At 35.4% G+C, this 19397-nt stretch overlaps 1 long non-coding RNA gene across 1 annotated transcript in view; it reads left to right on the forward strand.

Moving 5' to 3' along the window:
- Positions 1-19397, forward strand: part of LOC115222039 — a 70631-nt gene that overhangs the window by 30457 nt on the left and 20777 nt on the right. The window contains exon 2 of the long non-coding RNA XR_005003012.1: positions 13165-13301. This is a non-coding gene — a long non-coding RNA (uncharacterized LOC115222039). The remainder of the gene's footprint in view (positions 1-13164; positions 13302-19397) is intronic.

A 19397-nucleotide genomic window follows, 5' to 3' on the forward strand; every position in this document is an offset into this window, starting at 1 on the left:
TGCTAATAATATAGCCTGAACAGGATAAGCGACCCCTATTTTGCAGAAAAAAGTGTTGGCGTCCGGCTATGAGACTCGAACTCAGTTGAATTGTGGGATTGATGTAATCGACTTAACCCTTCCCCTAAGTTTTTAGTCCTGTGCCAAAATTTGAATTCAATAGTTGCTCTTACACCCACATATAACCCTGGTTGCGTTTTCGCAACGCAAAACCTGCTTCTTCTTGTTTGAACATGAACTCACTGGGAAGCATCTGAGAGAGCATTCGAAATGTCCAGTAGGTAGCCGACACCCGTAGCTAACAATAGCATACTGTCCTCTTCCAAATTGTAAAAGCTTACCATAACGTCTAATCAGTAAAATTTTTATAGGCATATATAGGTTAATTACAACTGATAGTAATTAAATTCTGTCTAGTTAATTTACTCATTCACCTAGTTACTGCCTATCTACCTGTATACTTGCCCTCTTCCTTACTCATGTTTCTTTTTATCTCTCTCTCTCTCTCTCTCTCTCTATCTATCTATCTATCTATCTACCTCTCTCTCTATCTATCTGTCTATCTATCTATCTATCTATCTATCTATCTATCTATCTATCTATCTATCTATCTATCTATCTACCTTTCTCTCTCTCTCTCTATCTCTCTATCTATCTATCTACCTATCTCTATCTATCTATCTATCTATCTATCTATCTATCTATCTATCTATCTATCTATCTATCTATCTATCTCCCTATTGATCGTTCTTTTTTCCTCTTCCCCCTTTTTTCCCCCTTTTTTCTTCTTTTTTCATTTCTCTTTCCTTTTGTTCCTTTTCCTTTTCTTTCTTTTTTTCTCTTTTTATTCTTTTTATTTTATTCAATTTTTTTTTGTTTTTGTTCTTTTCTTCCCTTTTACGATCCCTCTTGATCGAAAACCTACGCCACCCCCTTTTTTCTTTCCTTTGTTTTTTGTTCTCTTCATCCCCCAAAAGAAAAGCTCTACCTTGTAACTTGTCCCATCTGTGTGCAGCCCTGTGTGGCCAATAAATAAACTTATCTATCTATCTATCTATCTATCTATCTATCTATCTATCTATCTATCTATCTATCTATCTATCTATCTCCCTCTTTCTCTCTCTCTCTCTCTCTCTCTCTCTCTATCTATCTATCTATCTATCTATCTATCTATCTATCTATCTGCATCTGTCTGTCTTTGACATTGTACTTCTCTACGTTAGCCTATTTGCCGGCCTGTCTGCTTGTCTGCTTGCCTGCTTGTCTGTCAATCAATATGCTTCGCCGTTTTTCTTGTTCTCATACATACAGTTGTTCATTGTAAAATTACGAAATTAAATTGTTTAATACAAGAAAACGAAATACCTGATTTGGGATTCTTCAAATATAAGAAGAAATAAAAATATTAGTTTTAAGTTTATTTTTTCCTTTCCATTTCAAATTCTTAACATTTTCTACACAATGACGAGTTGCCGATGCAGCTAAGCTATTTAGAGAAATTGATGTAAAGTAGTTGTTAAGAAGGTTTTTTTTCATAATTCAGATTTTATATGGCGTAAAAATTGTGGGAAAATATTTTCCAAAAGAATAAATATGCATCCCCTTTAAAATGTTCATTCCTTGTTGAAGTTTTATTAAAATTCATTTTTCATTTCTTTATCTATATTCTAATTTAGTTTCAGGGATCGAGGGAGACTCCATATATTGATTTAGATTGAGGAGTGAACATTCTAGAATTTCAGATATATTCCCGTTGCCACAGTATCAGCAAAAACAAAATTTGGTCAAAATATAGCAAACTGTGATCACGCGTACACCAATCCTTTTCTACCTCATACATACTATGTATGTGTACACTGTTAGTACACCAACTCTTTTACTCTTTTACTTGTTTCAGTCATTTTGACTGCGGCCATGCTGGAGCACCGCCTTTAGTCAAGCGAATCGACCCCAAGACTTATTCTTTGTAAGCCCAGTACTTATTCTATCGGTCTCTTTTTGCCGAACCGCTAAGTGACGGGGACGTAAATACACCAGCATCGGTTGTCAAGCAATGCTAGGGAGACAAACACAGACACACAAACATATACACACATACATATATATATATATATATATACATATATACGACAGGCTTCTTTCAGTTTCCGTCTACCAAATCCACGCACAAGGCATTGGTCGCCTGAGGCTATAGTAGAAGACACTTGCCCAAGGTGCCACGCAGTGGGACTGAACCCGGAACCATGTGGTTGGTAAGCAAGCTACTTACCACACAGCCACTCCTGCGCCAAGTTAACAATATCGTTTAGAGTAGTAAAGAAATTCGCGTACTCTAGTCGCAGGGTCCGCGGGAATGGTGCATCAGCATTCTCTATTGTAAACCCATGATTGTGCTTCAGTTATACTGGTTTTTGCACAGACTAATATACAAGACAAGGCGTAAATAATTGTTATGACATATATTTCTTTATTGTGGTAAGTTTGACTCACACCTGTTTCCAGTTATGATTATAGGTTCAGTTTTGATAGGTTTTCTCAATCGGATCCTGTGACCGGTTGGGAAAAGCTGTACGACCTGAAAGCTTAATGCTACTTCCGTCAGCTTCTGCTTAGTATTTCTCAACCGATAAATGGACTGATCGAGTAAACCTATCAATATCGAACCTATAATAACTACTGGAAACAGCTGTAAGTCAAACTACAATAAAGAAAAAACATATAATGACTATTATTTACCCCTTGATTTGCATACATGAGTACATGTATATATATATATATATAAATGCGCCCTTTTAAAGCCTAACCAGGCTCATGGGTCCGGGTTCCAGGTTTCAATGGCGTATGTGTTCCCCAGCTAGACGGGACGCCAGTCCATCGCAGCGTTACTCATTTTTGCCACCTAAGTGGACTGGAGCTACGTGAAATGAAGCGTTTTGCTCAAGAACACAAAGGTCGCCCGGTCCAGGAATCGAAACCAAAATCTTACGATCATGATGCTATATATATATATATATATATATATATATATATATATTATAATATTATATATATATAATATATACATACATACATACACACACATATATATATAATATATATATATATATATATATATATATATATATATATATATATATATATATTTATATGTATGTATGTAATGGAAGAGAAATAGAGAGAGATCTGAATTTCCATGAACAAATCTAGCCTTATAATAAATTTATATTTTGGAATATGTGTGTGTGTACATGTCTGTGTGTGCGTATGTATATGTGTATATATTTATGTGAGCGTGTGTGAATGTATGTATGTATATTTGAATCTATCAGTACATGCCTGTGCGTGTATATGTGTGTATACGTGCGTACATGTGTGAGCATGTAGTTGTTTGTGTGTGTGTGTTTGATAGCGTTAAGTGACAGTAGAAATAAATCTTGGAAGACCTTAAAAATTAAAATAAATGGGAAGGAAAAGTAGCTAAAATTTAAGGAATATAAGGTGCAGAAAGAGATGGATGGTTCCAGAGAACAGAAGGCAAGGAATGGTAGAGATGTTTAAAGTGATATTTTCATTCTTCTATCAGATCAAGCAATAAATAAATAGAATATAAGATAGAAATAGAAATAAATAAAATAACAAGGTTTAAGAAAAAGAAAAAAACGAATAAACAAAAGAAGGAACAAAACGCCATATTTAAAATCAGGAAATAACACAAACCACATGAAATCTTAATATTGCAACAGTTGAAGTCTAGGAAAGTTCCATGCAAAACTGAGCTGTTTCTGCTACAGTAACCTAGCAACAAGTGCTGCGTTAGAAATCCACTCCATTTATTGCCTTCTCCGTCTCTCTATCACTTTCACACATACACCCGATACACACACATACATACGAACACACACACGCGCACATACGCACGTACACATGCACACACAAACACACACACATACGCGCGCGCAGGCACAACGCACGTGTGCATGTATGTACACATGTATATAAATGCAATTACGCGTACAAATATGTATATATATATATATATATATAATACAATCACACACACACACACACACACACACATATATATATATATATACACATGTATACAACACACACACATATATATATATACATATATATGTATATATATACATATATATTAATACATACATATATATGTATATATATACATATATATATATATATCTATATATTACATATATATATATATACTGTATACACCACACACATATATATTATTATACATGTATACACATACAACACACAACACACACACACACTATATATATATATAATATATATATAATATATATATATATATATGTATGTATGTATGTATGTGTGTGTATATATTAGATCCATATAAGATCCTTCAATGAGCCACTGATTCCTGTTTGAGACGAGTGGGCGCCGTCGTGACACACGACGTGATTTTGGCATCTAAATCTGCACATAATTCTGTCCATGATTCCGGAAGGATTCCAGTTCTTTTTTTTTTAGATATTTTTCTCTGACAAGTGCTTACTAACTCTTCAGTGAAGACTTCTTTCTCTCTCTCTCCCTCTTTCTCTGTCCCTTACCCCTTCTCTCTCTCTCTCTCTCTCCGTCTTCCTCGCTGCCCACCCATACATATACATACGCAAAACGTACTATGTATGGTATATATATGTATACAACACACGTCCATATATATATATATATATATATATATATATATATATATATATATATATATATATATATTATATACATATATGCACATATATATATACACATACATAGGAATATAGATACCTTCCCATATATAAATATGTGTGTGTATATGCGTGTATGTTATACACACCCACACACATACACACTCACAAACATCTCTTTCTGTGTGTGTTATATATGTAATTATATGTGTCTGTGTGTATATATGTATATATATATATATATATATTATGTACATATGTATATATATATATTATATATACATGTATATATACGTATATATATATGTATATATATAATATATATATACAAATATATTATATATATATATATATACATGTATATTTTTATATATATATATATATATATATATATACATATATTATATATATATATATATACATGTGGGAGGCATTAAAAAACGGTAGTCGGTGCAGCTTACGCAGCGTATAATAGAGATTTCAATAATTTATTTGAAGCTACAGAATCAGTCCACCACTTCATCGCTTCTCGCAGCTTCCTGTTCTGAATACATCTCATACTATCTGAATATACACACCTCCACCGCCGCTCTTTTTTTCTGCATTTAATCATCCTTATCTGATGATGCATGCTTCTTCTTTTTCAGGAACAGCTTTGCTTAAAACATTTTGGCTACAATTTCCACGTTACAGCATGTAGATATTGTCAATTTAGTTTTAAGACCTTACTCTGAAGATATGAGCTCTCTTTTCCGATCCTATTGTAACGGCTACTTCAGACTCAATATACACTCGTTCTGTGTACTCTTTTTGTTTACTTTTTTGTACTATTTTTGTGTACTATTTTTGTGTACTATTTTTGTGTACTCTTTTCGTGTACTCTTTTCGTGTACTCTCTTTGTGTACTATTTTTGTGTACTATTTTTGTGCACTCTTTTCGTGTATTCTTTTTGTGTACCCTTTTTGTGTACTCTTTTTGTATATTCTTTTTGTGTACTCTTTTCGTGTACTATTTTCTGTACTATTTTTGTGTACTCTTTTCGTATACTCTTTTTGTGTACTATTTTTGTATACTCTTTTTGTGTACTCTTTTTGTGCACTCTTTTTGTGTACTCTTTTTGTGTACTCGTTCTGTGTACTCTTTTTGTGTACTCTTTATAATCCAAAATCAAGAAACAACAAATAATAAAGTTATCAAGATTTTAAGCTCGTTTCTCTTCTTTTCGTTTCCTCCGTATTCTTTTCGGGTGAAGAAATACCTGAATTCCTAGGAGTACAAAAATCTTATCTATAGAATTATGAGGCTTATAGGATTTATTTTCATATTTGACAGTTTATTACTGAGTTCTGCAGTAGAAGATTTATGAAGAGAATAAAAAGAAATAGAATATGGTCTAAGTAAGGCATTAAAACTTTGCTCTTAGCATAATTTCTTAACACAATGAAACCATTGATTCAAACTTGAGTTTTTCACTGGCAAAATCCATTATTTTTGCTACTGAAATTCGTAAAGATGCCTACAAGTCAATATATTTGTAAATGCAGCTTGAATTCGGTGTATTGCTAGCCTTTGCGGAGACTGAAGTACTATGCTTCAATAAACAATACACCCCATTCAGCTAACCAAATTTTACCACATTTCTGAACATATTCAATTTAAAAGCTATAGAATCAAAGTCTTCTTTCTGCGGGTCTATGTGTGTGTGTGTGTTTTCTGTGTGTCCGCGTTATTCTTCCTTTGTCTCTCCCTCTCTACTTCTTGGAATCTCTCTGGATAATAATTTCGAATTATTAATGAATGTTCTTTTGTTTCTAGATATTATGAATATAGCAACAGCTGTTAGAATGATAGTTTAGCAGAGTCGTTAGAAACGCTGGTTAAAGCCCCAAGCAATATTCATTTATGCACCTGTCAACTCTGATTTAAAAGGACCAAGCCCAGTTGAACTGGCGTTTCGTTCGTACAATCGTAACATTCATAGCCTAAGGTTTTTCCACGGATACTATTCCTTCTTAAACAAGCCGTAGACTTTGCTTTTCGCGAGCTCTGTCTGTTTTATTTTGTTTCTCTGATTTTGCACACCTCCGACACCTACTTATATCTAAAAGTTCCTTAATGCTGGCAACATATGCAAATGGAAAGTTTTTTTTAATATTTTCACTTGAAATAGCGGCGCGCACGTCTGGCAAAATGTTTAACAGCATTTTTATGTCATGAGTTCAAATTCCATCGCGGTCGACTTTGCATTCATTTTTTAGGTGTTAGTAAAATTAGTACCTGTTGATCACTGGGGTTGATATAATCGACTTAGCGCGCCCCCGAAGCTTCTGGCCTTGTACCAAAATGCACGTCATTTTATTCTTGAAGTTTGATTAACGTTGTGGAATGGTAAAAAATTTATCTGCCTGTGAAATTTGGATATCATTCTGTGTGATATCAAACGAGGTTTGTAATATAATGCTTACAGGCGCAGGTGTGGCTGTGTGGTAAGAAGCTTGTTTCTCAACCACACTGATCCGGGTTCAGTCCCACTACGCGGATTCTTAGGCAAGTATATTCTACTATAGCTTCGGGTCAACCAGAGCCTTGTGAGTGGATTTGGTAGACGGAAACTGAAAGAAGCTCTTCGTATATACATAAATATATGCATATATACATGTGTGTGTGTGTGTCGTTGTTATTATGTTTGTTCTTCACCACCGCTTGGCAACCGGTATTAGTGTGTTTACGTCCTCGTAATTTAGGGTGTCGGCAAAAAGAAAACGGATATATTAAGTACCAGGCTTAAAAAATATAAGTACTAGGTGCATTCGTTCGACTAAAAATTCTTAAAAGTGGAGCCCCAGCATGGCCGCAGTCAAATGGCTGAAACAAGTAAACGCCAAGCAATAAAAGAAGATGGATTTTGTCTCCTTAATATTTTCCAGCTGAAATCATTTTTAAAGGCGTATGTTTTCCTCGTGATCATGTTTTAAAATGCTACGGTCAAAATGTATTGTTTTTTTTTTTGATTAGTGAATAAAAGAGTTTTTCTTTTTTTAACGACAAAAATATTACTAATAAGGAGCTTATCTCTTCATGAGCAGTGTAAATAAAATATCCATGCAGTTTTAGCATATAATCCGATGAATTTTTCATTAGCTGAGGTTCTCGTAAAACACGTCCATTGTAGATAAGCCCAAATGATGATGAAGATGATGATGATGATGATGATGAAAATAATAATAATAATGATAATAATAATAATAATAATAATGATAATAATAATAATAATAATGATAATAATAATAATAATAATGATAATAATAATAATAATAATAATAATAATAATGATAATAATAATAATAATAATAATAATAATGATGATATGATAATAATAATAATAATAACAACAACAACAACAATAATAATAATAATAATAATAATAATAATAATAATAATAATAATACTGATGATAATGTTGATGAGGGGTAGGAGGAGGAGAGGGAGTGAAGGAGGAGAAGAAAACGATGCTGAGGATGGTGGTGATGCTGGTGATGAAGGTGATTCCTTTCGTTTACCACATGAGTTTCAGATGTGGGTGTAGGTGGTTACAGAGAGCGAGACAGGGATTACAATTTTTTATGGTGGTTTACATAAAACTCATTTACTGGTGGTAGTGGTGGAAAAATTTGGTGAAAATTGAAGTGGAAAGTAAAATATAGTTTCCAAAATATACGAACAGATTAAAGATGTAGTCTTCCTGGTGGAGGAAAGCCTCCAACGTGAGGCAGTCACGGAAGTTCATAGCTCACACTTCACTCCGACCACTGAGTGCTCGAGCAGTCGAGAAATTATGATCTACAGTTTTCAGCAAATGAACTTGAATAATTTTTCTTTACCGTAACTCACTTTTGGATAAATTTACAGGAGAAGAGCAAATCTATGTTTCTTTTCTAAGTGGAACTTGATAAAGTCGGTGAAGTATTAACAAAAGAAGGTGTTTGATCTCAATGTTTTCAGTCACATCAGGTACCCAACTTGTTTCGACATAGCCATCTTGCAAAAGAAAACTTCTCGCTTAGCCTTATTAAAGATGGGCGGTCTTTACGATGGACTCGATCGTTCACCATATCTCCATATCTGTCCTACACACGATAACAACTATTCAGCATAACTCCACACGTCAACAATGCTCGGAACTGCAACAGTTTGTTCACTATAGCTATGTGGGTCTGCGCACAACTCGAGCAGTCCCAACGAGTGACACTACCATACCAATGAACTGTTATTAGTATCAGCAAGTCAAAAGCAGCGAATTGCTTGAATCTTTAGCACACTGAGAGGTCTTCTGTTCGTCTCTATCATCTGAATTCAAATTCCGCTGAGGTCGATTTCACCTTTTATCCTTTCGGGGCCGATGAAATAAGTACCAGTTGAGCTCTGTGAGACAATGTAATCGAAGAGCCCCCTCCCTCAAAGTATTTCAAACCTTGTGTTAACTGTAGGAAGGATCATTATCAACAAAACAAGTTAAATGGTAACAACGATATCATCATCCACTGGGACATAGCAGTATACAATGATAGTGAGATAAAAGCCAAGCCTAGCATCGTTATGACTTCAGATTGGAAATTTAAAGAGAGAAATAGAAACCTTATTTGTAACTTCTCAAGATCAAACACTAAATAATAATTCAGTGAATAGGAATATTTATTGCATCGCTTCTGCAACTAAATATCTTCTATGTAATGTGCAAGCGGGAAATATTGGACATAATGCAGATTGTAAAATATTAGCTGAGAAAGACTACAAGCTGCTGCATCGTGATAAGGTCAGTCTCAATTTGCACAGGTTACTTTGTAAAAGGTTGAGATGTAACACATCAGACGAATGGCAGAATCGTATTCCAGGAAGAAAAAAAAGGGTTGCAAACGAACCTCGTAAACTACACATTCCATGTGATTTTAAAGTCTGACAGACAGAACAATTGAATACCATAGGCCAAATATCATTACTAATGACTTGGAAAGAAAAATATACCACGTAGCAGATGTTGCAATTACTTCAGACAAAACTATTGCAGACATTGAAGTAGAAAAATCATAGAAATATGTTGAATTAACAGTTAAAATATCAAGAACATGGCGATTTGCAGTAACAAAAATGGAAGCCGTTTCAGTTATTATCGTAACAATAGGTTCAAATCCAGAAAAAAATATATCGTAGTACTTTCTATCTAAGGGCTTTGGTTAAAGCTGGACTATTTGTTTGAAAGAGAATATGTTGGATCCATACCGTACAGTAGAGAAATCATCCTTTCTACTGTAGGCACAAGACCTGAGTTTGAGAGGAGGGGCTAGATAATTACATCAATCCCAGTGTGCAATTGGTACTTATTTTATGCATCTCGAAAGGGTGAAACGCACAGTTGACCTCAACGGAATTTGAAATAAGAACATAAAAACAGATGAAATGCCGTCTGGCGTTGTAACGATTCTGCTAGCTCACCGCCTCATTGTAGAGAATAAACAATAAGGGTATTAAGTCATTATACGCCCTGGAAGCAGCTTTGAATTACAATAATGTCGTTGTTAACATTTATAATATTTATAGAAACGCAGATCAGCGATTTCTGAATTAATTCGTCTCAGAAAATTTCCTTAAGAAACTTTGAACTAAAAACACAGAAACACCGATGGATTGTGTGACAGCGCTGTTTCAACTCCAGTTGGTCTCTTCACACTTCATTGATGAACGTTCTTGGATTATTCTAAGGTAAATCGATATCAATGTTCCGATGTAAAAATCAGCAAACAAGACATGCCTGGGTTTGAGCGAAACCTGGCCAGGTCACAGTATTTGCAACTGAAACAGCATTATATCAAAATAACGGTGAAGGCGCGTGGCTTAGTGGTTAGGGCATTCGGCTCACGATTGTAAGGTCGTGAGTTCGATTCCAAGCGACGCGTTGTGTCCTTGAGCAAGACACTTTATTTCATGTTGCTCCAGTCCACTCAGCTGGCAAAAATGAGTTGTACCTGTATTTCAAAGGGCCGGCCTTGTCACACTGTGTGTCACGCTGAATCTCCCTGAGAACTACGTTAAGGGTACACGTGTCTGTGGAGTGCTCAGCCACTTGCACGTTAATTTCACGAGCAGGCTGTTCTGTTGATCGTATCAGCTGGGACCCTCATCGTCGTGACCGACGGAGTGCTCCATATCGAAATAACGATGTGTATAAGCTATACAGTTTGCATGCAAACGAAATGCGTTAGCTGTAATATTTTGTCACAGAGAGAATTCTCTTAAGAGACTTTAAGCGTTGGAAATGCAAAACTTCGTCTGTGGATTAACTCCAATATAAGAGGGTTATATTAATCTTATGCTGTTTCAAGTGCTTATATTAATTGGAGTTTATCCCGACTAGCTTTGGCACAAGTCAGTGAATATCTTACTGCTGATTTCCATATTGGAATAATGATTTCGACTTAGTTCAAAATATCTAGAAGATTTTGTCACTGAGGAGATGAAATCAGGTGGAAACAAAGGTGTATCACTAACCGACGAGGACATTCTAAGCAAGCTCTGTGTTTGTAACCCACTCGATCTCTTAACAGAAGTTTCCCCGAGACAAAATATTCTAGATAACGCTATTCTATTTTTGCATATACGGTTTTAATGTTACACCCTTGGTTATAGCAACAACAATAATAAGGACAATGATGATGATGATGATTATGATGATAATGATGATGACGATTATGAGGATGATAATAAAAATAATTTCAAATTTTGGAAAAACGCTAGCAATTCCGGGAGGGGTTAGGTCGATTACATCGACCCCAGTGATCTGGTGCTATGTATTTTATCGATCCGAAAGGATGAAAGGCAAAGTCAATTACAGCGGAATTAGAGAACTGCTGAGACTAAACAGTATGCACCACCCAAAATCTGATGTCCACAGGCTCTATCTCCCACGAAAGGAAAGTAGCAGAGGCTTAATCCAGCTTGAAACGTCGTATAAAACGACCATGATAGGACTTCAAGTGTACATCCAAAGTAACACCGACTGGATGATACAGTTGGTAAGGCAACACGAGCAGATTACGAAACTGTACTGAATCTTAAAGAGGCATATAAATAAAGACGGGAGTTTAGCATGCCTTATTGATGCCTTATTATGATGCCTTAGCATTGCCTTATTATGATGATAAAAAAGAGGATACACCACCCACTAAGGCAGTAAAAAAGTGTAAAACAAAAGCCAAACTGTAGAGCTTGGAGGAAATATCAAGGCTGTAGAAAGAAAAACCATTGCATGGGTAATACCCCAAACGAGCTGGGGAAGCTGATGTAGATATAAGAATAGCCCATCAGTGGCTGCAGAGTGTTTGTTTGGAAGCCGAAACAAAATGATTCCTCCTAACAGCACAAGACCATAGTCTCATCACCCGGAACTACCAAGTTAATGTCACACACAATGAGGCAGACACAAAGTGTAGACTCTGCAATGACAAACTTGAGAGTATTGACCACATTGTTGCCGGTTGCTCAGTTCTTGATTCTACAGAATATAAAACTAGGCATTTTGATGTTGGCCAATATTTGCACTGGAACGTATGCCATCACTATGGTATTCCGCACCCTAAGAACTGGTATGAACACCATCCAGAGCCAGTCACTGAAAGTGAGAATGTTACCATCCTATGGAATTATCGGATGTAGACAGGCAAATAAAGGATAACTCACGAAACATCGTCGTCAAAAACCTAAAAAAACCAAACATGTCTGTTAATTGATATGACTACCTATTGATAGACATATTTCAGCAAAAGAAAAAACTATTGAAATATAAGGACCTTGAGGTTGCGATATCTAGGACTTGGCAAATAAAAACCAAAACCATCACTGTTGTAGGTGCCCCAGAAATAATCAAAGAATTTACTGACAAATTTTTTGACCAGATCCCTGGGAAAACAACAATCTATGAAACTCAAATAATTGTGTTGACATCAACCGCCCACATTCTTCGGAGGTTTTTAGCCATCTAATATAAAATGTTTAAGGTTTGAATAATTCACCTCTGGAAACAATGGCTATTTCGTTCATCATTCTTAAACAATGCTTAATGCTTGCTCAAAGGCATTTTGAGTGGGACGGGCAACTTGACCTGAAGAGAATTCTAACTAGGACCCATCTGCAAGGACATATGCTGTTCATCTCGTGAAGAGGTCACCATGTCACGCACATAAGATCGTGATACATGCGCCTAGTGTAGTATTATTAGACGGGTAGTCATGACGGGTGTATTGGGCTTCGTATATTCGTACTCTGACGAGTTTTGATAGTATGTGCTTCTCTCTCACATGGTAATGATAATATGACATAATATGATGATGATGATGATGATGATGATGATACTTATGATGACGATGACGGTAATGATTTTTATTTTTGTACATTTTGCAGCTTCATCCAACAGCACGTCACTGAATTGCGAGTACGGTTTAAGATTGAAAGTTATGGTAAAAGATCAGAGCTGTAAATTACCAAACTCGGAAGAAATTTGCAGCTCCAATGGAAACTGCGTATCGAATTCCACTCAGGTACTTACATCGATTCTCTTTCTTTCTCTCTGTCCCCCCCTCTCTCTCTCACTCTCTGTCTTCATATATATATATATATATATATATATGTAAACACGCATGTATGTATGCATATATATAGATATATATGTATATATACATACGTATATACATGTATGTAAATATTATATATTTATGCATATATATCTATATATATATGTGTGTGTATGTGCGTGTGCGTGCGTGTATGTATGCATGTATTTATGTATATATGTAAAACTGGCATTTGTTCAGATACGTTTTGTTTAATCTATTGAACTTACATGCAAGTTGGATATAAGCCACGATTCTGAATTTCCTCCACTAATCTGTATTTAATGTGTATTTAATGTCTATGTTAACCTTACACCCATTCCTTGTACAGAAGTGTATTATAGAGATCCCAAAAGTGTAACTGGTTAGAGATTCCAAAATGATTACTGTTTCGCTTTATCACAACATAGTACTTTTCGCCTATAGAAATATAATTACCTAAATCATTATATTTTCCCCGTTATTCCAATATAATTTCATCTATTGAAAAATCTTTACTTGAAAACATTAAATTCTTACACTATTCCTTCAAATATGCTTTATCTACAGAAATATATTAACGTAATTCGTTATAGTGTTACATTAGCTTAACATGAAGTATTATGTGGTTCCGAAGAGAATTCTTTCTCGATAGTGTTTCCACAACGAAAGATTTTTCTCACATCTGAGTATACAGGGTTGTTATCCCCGCCCCAAATCTGATCTTTAACTAACAATAAATGCCATTATTAGGATCAATTTGCTCTGAAGAAAAATAAAAAAATTCAATGAATTATAGGGAGTCAAAATGTGAATACATTTCTGGGGAACGCTCTGTATAGAAACGTATTGAATACGGCTGTAAGTGAAGATATTTTATTCAGCGATGACTCGTTCGATTCTAGTTATTTAAAAGTATCCGAATTTACTATCGGTATCAATTACCTGTGCTATCCCCGGGCATGGGTATGCAGGCACACTATGCTCATAGGGTACAGGTAAGAACGAAATAAACAAAAGTTTATCAGAAATCAAATTTACATAATCAGAAAATAGAGAGAATTTTTGATCAACAAACAAATTGGACCACATCGGTCTATAACTGCTGCATACTTGTGTATATAATCTGTGCTTTTTGCAGCAGTTAAGGTCTGTACGAGACAATGCCTCTGGACGATTGACCCAGTTCCAGCATCCAAAACAACACTTCAAAGTTAGGATAGACGTGTTCATTAATATTCATTACAAACGCTGATTCTGTCTCTTATGGTTAATTTATACACAGACCCCACGTTGTTTTTGCGACATTAGTGAGTGTTTAGTTAGTGTTTACCGATACCGATCGAATATCGGTGCTTGTTGAATGCATGTTGCTGCTTCTGCTGTTAAGAACTAATAAACACACACACACACACCACACACACACACACACACACACACGCACACACGCACACACACACACACACACACACACACACACACACACGCACACACACACACACACACACACACAACACACACACACGTCAAAATATACGAAACTCGTCTTACAATCAATTGAAGTTCTACTCGGTAATTTTTTTTCTTTTATCAGCGTACGGATTTTACAAGGAAAATGGTTTCTGATTTTGAATTCTCTGTTTGCTCGTAATTATCGTGGCAAGCTGAAACTTCGAAGTCACTGTATATTGTTCCTTAGTAAAATTCATATGTACACACATGTATATATATATATATATATATATATATATATAATCAGGAACGGCAGATTAATCATTCAGTCAGTGATACATATTCTCGAATTTCTCACAGTTCTTTCATGTTACTTAGACGCAGAAGATTCACAACAACCTCTTTAAAGGAAACTTATATTCTCGGGATAACACCCAAGAAATTTCTTCAACGATTACAAATGATAATTTCATCTGACAGACCTGGAGTAAGAAAATTAGAACTGTCAAAGACTAAATGAAAATAAATTAGGTCTGTATGTTTCGTTAAGATTGGGAATTCTTAAGATTGTTTCGTTTTTCTTTCTTCTCGGGGCAAGTTCCTAATACAGTTTTAAACTGTTGAATACCAACAGTTTGAAACTGCTATAACCAAAATTGCTATAACCACAGGAAACACTAGACGATTCTCTACTAATTCTACATGTTCTAAAAATCAGTTGGGCCGGATAGCTGACACAGTGTGCCGCAATTTTGGCAAGGCCGTTAGAATTACGCTTTCTCTCACTCACTCTATTTTCTCTTTCTCTGTCTGTATGTCTGTTCGTGTGTGCCTGCATGTATGTGCGTGCACACACATATATACATATACGTACACACACGTATATACATATACGTTCACAAGCACACACATACTCACACGCACACACACGCACACACACGCACACACATGCAATTGTATGTATGTATGTATAAAAGTATTTTTTTATTTCTGGATTAGCAAGACTAACAGACACACAAACACAGATACAGAAATACACACACACACACACACACACCACACACACACACACACACACACATATATATATATATATATATATATATATATATATATATATACGACGGGCTTCTTTCAGCTTCCGTCTACCAAATCCACTCACAAGGTTTTAGTCGGCCCGAGGCTATAGCAGAAGACACTTGCCCAAGGTACCACGCAGAGGACTGAACCCGGAACCATGTGGTTGGTAAACAAGTTACTTACCACACAGCCACTCCTACGCACTCTGCCATTTTCACGTTAATTTAACAGGCAGGCTGGTCCATTGATCAGATCAACTGGAACCTTCGTCGTAGCCGGCCGAGTGCCAGTTTATTATCCACACTGCAAGTAGGAAAGGTGAAATAAATCTCAATAGGATTTGAAGATAGAACAGAAAGAAACATAACTTAAAACTACAGAAAGGCATCTGGTCCTCTGCATTGCCGATTCTCCCAGATTGCAAGCCGTGGAGATTTAACGTGTATCAGTGATATTGGTTTCCAGTTTTAGCACACGCCCAGAAAATTTGCAGGAAAGCCTTAAGTCAATTTAATCATCCAGTGTTCATCGTCCTTAAAAATGCAAAAGGTAAAGCTGACCTCAGTGGAATTTGAACTCAGAAAATAAATATGGACGAAATACCTATTTCTTTACTACCCACAAGGGGCTAAACACAGAAGGGACAAACAAGGACAGACAAACGGGTTAAGTCGATTACATCGACCCCAGTGCGTAACTGGTACTTAATTTATCGACCCCGAAAGGATGAAAGGCAAAGTCGATCTCGGCGGAATTTGAACTCAGAATGTAACGGCAGATGAAATACCTATTTCTTTACTACCCACAAGGGGCTAAACACAGAGAGGACAAACAAGGACAGACAAATGGATTAAGTCGATTACATCGACCCCTGTGCGTAACTGGTACTTATTTAATCGACCCCGAAAGGATGAAAGGCAAAGTCGATCTCGGCGGAATTTGAACTCAGAACGTAACGGCAGATGAAATACCTATTTCTTTACTACCCACAAGGGGCTAAACACAGAGAGGACAAACAAGGACAGACAGACGGATTAAGTCGATTACATCGACCCCAGTGCGTAACTGGTACTTAATTTATCGACCCCGAAAGGATGAAAGGTAAAGGCCTAATTTGAACTCAGAACGTAGCGGCAGACGAAATACCGCTAAGCACTTGGCTCGGCGTGCTAACGTTTCTGCCAGCTCGCCGCCTTATATGGACGGAATACCGGTAAGCATTTTGCTTGGCGTGATAACGATTATGTAACCTCGCCGCCTTAACTATATCAGTTATATCGTTATTATTGACTAGAATCTTTGATTATTTAATTAATCAGAATTCACAAGGATTTATCAACACGCTGTAATAGTTATTCCGTGCAATATGTAAAATATTTATTAACAGATAAAACGTGTTGGTTTACTCAGTGCATTACTCCAGGATATATCAACGAAACACCGTAATACAACAACAGCAACAAGAATAACAAGAATAAAAATCAAGAAGATGACGAAGAAGTGAAATACATTGATACATGTTGGGAAACATCAAATAAACATACAATCAGAATGGATATTTATAGAGTGAGATCTTCGTACAAAAAAACACAAATAAAACATTTGATACATTCGGAAAATATAAATTTGTTATCACTTTCTCCTTTAACACATGCGTTCACGCACTCTCCTTCCCACACAACAGAGACATAAACACACACATACAGTATATGTATATGTATATGTATATATATATATATATATATATAAATTACTATAGAAATTAATTAACCTCTAGGTATAGACCTAAAGTCTGTCTTATAATGTATAAACATTAGTATAAATAGAAACAATAATAAATAAATAAATAAATAACCTCCTGTTCTAGTATTGCACTTAAATCCCTTAATGTATTTTCCTCTACTGATAGCCTTTGACCCCTTTGATACTGTCTTTTGTTCTCTTTATATTCTTTAACCCGCCATTAACTCTGTAATAGTGGCAGTTAATAGCTGTATGATGGTCAAAAATAATGTTCTCTTATAAATTATAAATCTTAGATTCCTGCAACACTGACCTAGATTTTCTGTCACCACAGAAATAAACTAAACTTTGTAGGTTGTGTACTTACACCCCTTCCTCCCATAATATCCCATAATGTCCTTATTTGGGCGGTTTCTGCTTCACTGACTTCTTTTGCGACTTCTTTTAGCCAATATAGCCAACCTCTTCTTCCAACATTGTAGTTTTGTGAAACGAATAGAAGTGTGATCAACATCTTCTCATATATCAGGAAATTACATCTACATTATTATGGATACATTCATCTTTTCTTATAAAATCTCTTCTCATATCTCCGGAAATTACACCTACATTATTATGGATGGATTTACCTTTTCTGTGAAGCTAACAAACTTATTTAAAAACCTTTTATAAAACTGTGCATCATTAGAGAACATTTGAAGTCTGCTTACAATCTAACTTTGCTTTTCATAGAACTCTCTTCGATACTTCATGAGTGTAGCCTCACCCCCTAGGATGTTTGGAAAATTCATATGTGTTTTGGCTGATGAATACGGGACACTTGTATTTGCTGCAATATTTGCAGCGTTTAATAAAGCTGTTCTTCGTATGAAACAATTGTACTGAACAACTAATCCATTCTTGTTGCTTTTTTTTCTTGTATATATATAATATATATATATATATATATATATATATTATATATATATATATATGATGTATGTATATATGTATGTATATTATTACTGTCTGAAACCACAATTAGCTATCTCAATCAATATCATACTCTGCGATTCCAATCCAAGACAAGTTGCTAGAAATGCATTTCGAGCGACTTACATAGTCCCAACATAAAAATCCTTAGAGTTCACATTCATATGATCTAATGAAAAAAAAATTATCTCGGGGGTGGGGGTCATCATACAAAATAAAACAGGAAATGAGAAAGAAATATCTATTTAAAATTTCATTCTTTATAATTTTTTCGATAGCAAAGCAAACATTCGCTGAAAACAGTGATGGATAAATATATATATACTTGATTTAAAGCAGCAGAAAATTCAACAAAACCTGTTACTCTGAGGCAACGGGAAACTCAGAGTAACAGGTTTTGTTGAATTTTCTGCTGCTTTAAATAAAGCATATTACTCTACCACTGGTATTTGAGTACTCTTTTTTTTCCACCTTGTTTCACATTTATGTTTTTACTCCGGTATATATATATATATATTATATAATATATATATATATATATATATATTATATATATATATATATGTATATATATATATATTTCCGAGTACGTGTTTCATTTGCTAATAAGAGTTAGTATGGCACAAAGAGCCAGCCGCGAGTTGGCAGTATCGTTAGCACGACCGGCCAAATGCTTTGCTATATTTCGCCCGTCTTTTCGTTTTGACTTCTAATTCCGCCGAGGTCGACTTTGCCTTTTACCTGTTCGAGGTCGATAAAGTAAGTACCTGTTGTAATCGACTTATACCCTGCCCTGAA

The sequence above is a fragment of the Octopus sinensis genome, linkage group LG19, assembly GCF_006345805.1.
Source record: "Octopus sinensis linkage group LG19, ASM634580v1, whole genome shotgun sequence".
Classification (NCBI taxonomy): domain Eukaryota; kingdom Metazoa; phylum Mollusca; class Cephalopoda; order Octopoda; family Octopodidae; genus Octopus; species Octopus sinensis.